The following is a 1,577-nucleotide window of genomic DNA, read 5'->3' as shown; positions in this document are numbered from 1 at the left end:
GAGGAAGAAAAATGGTATAAAATTATACAGTTTTGTAAATGACCGTAAACTCAATGTAAACCCCTAGCTATTATTTTATGTTTATTTCATTTATTTTTTAACTTCTATGTCTTGTCTTTCTTGAGGTCTTTCTTTCGCCTATAATTGTCCAATATTTCACCAACTGTTGTATATCTATGCTTGATGTTTGATTACAAATAAAGCATTAAAAAAACAAACAAACAAAAAAACTTGAGCAGACATTTAAACAGCCTCTTGTAAGCATCCAGTCGATGTGTTCAGTAAGGGTCTGGTCCCATATATGTTGATGATCATCTCCCCCTAGTGGTCTGGAGCACTTCCATTCTGCGACATTACTTCAGTTTTTCCTAACCTACAGTTGTTTTTGCTACTGGCAGCATTTCTCCTTTAGCATATGTTATGTGTGTTAGCATCATTCAAATATTTGCTGGGAGTTTTGTATTTGCATTTCATTTGCACTTTGATGCTCTCTATGTTCTGTGATGAAAGCATTTCTCTGCTGCAGTATTTTGGGTTTGCCGTCACATTTCTGTGTTTGGGAACTTTTTTATTTGCTGTTCTTTTTGAATTTGCTGCACATTCATGTATTTGCAGGACATTTGCAAGCTTTGACCACCATATCTGCGCTTATAGAAAAAGACAAAAACAAACTAAACAAACACGTGTTCATGTCCAAATAAAGCAATATACACCAATCATTTGCCCTGATAGTGTTAATTTAATCAACTTTAGCTCATTTTAAGCCAGTATAGGTACTGGCAGTACTTACCCATACATCACCTTAGCAGCTTCTGCAGCCTTAGCCTCTGCATTAGTGAACCCCAGCGTTCCTCTTGTATTCAAAGCACGACTCGGCTCTTATTTCAGGTAGCATCAAATATTTCTTTGCACTTTTTCTCTCACTGGTTATTGTTGGACTTACTCTTTCTATTCATACCACAGATAGAGGAATGCTGTTTTGCAGTCAATGAGTCTTTCTGTGGTTAATATCAAACACTTTAGTTTACTACAAATGGAGAAAAAAAAATAAATGTAAAACATAAAAAATAAAATACAATAATCCAATAGGGTGCCATAACGTCAGTGAAAAGCCTTTACATGCAACTAAAGTGAGCAACCAGCATAGAAAATGGTACATTTTTAATATTTTATGACTAGGCCGATTTTAATATATATATATATATATTTTTTTTTTTACGGTGCTTTGAATTTTTTGTTTAGCTGACAAACTTACCTGAATTTCCTCACTGTAGGAAATTAAAAGATATTTCTCTTTTACTATTTTACTTACATCAAAGCTATATTTGTCAAACTTTCTTAGTCAGACATTACGCTGCAATAATACAAAACAGTTTTTATAGACTTGTAGACAAAAACCAAAAAAATGATAACTATATTTCCAATAGTTTCTCAAAACATACATTAAGAAGTTTCTTTATGTGAGCTCATGGAAAAATGACCTGTTACTGTAATTTATGGGGTATAATCAGTACTCAACAGAGATGGGAAGTAACGAAGTACAAATACTTTGTTACTGTACTCAAGTAGATTTTTCT

The sequence above is a fragment of the Cyprinodon variegatus genome, unplaced genomic scaffold (genome assembly GCF_000732505.1).
Source record: "Cyprinodon variegatus isolate N-32 unplaced genomic scaffold, C_variegatus-1.0 Scaffold41, whole genome shotgun sequence".
NCBI classification, from domain to species: Eukaryota; Metazoa; Chordata; class Actinopteri; order Cyprinodontiformes; family Cyprinodontidae; genus Cyprinodon; species Cyprinodon variegatus.
This window is presented reverse-complemented; position numbering follows the sequence as displayed.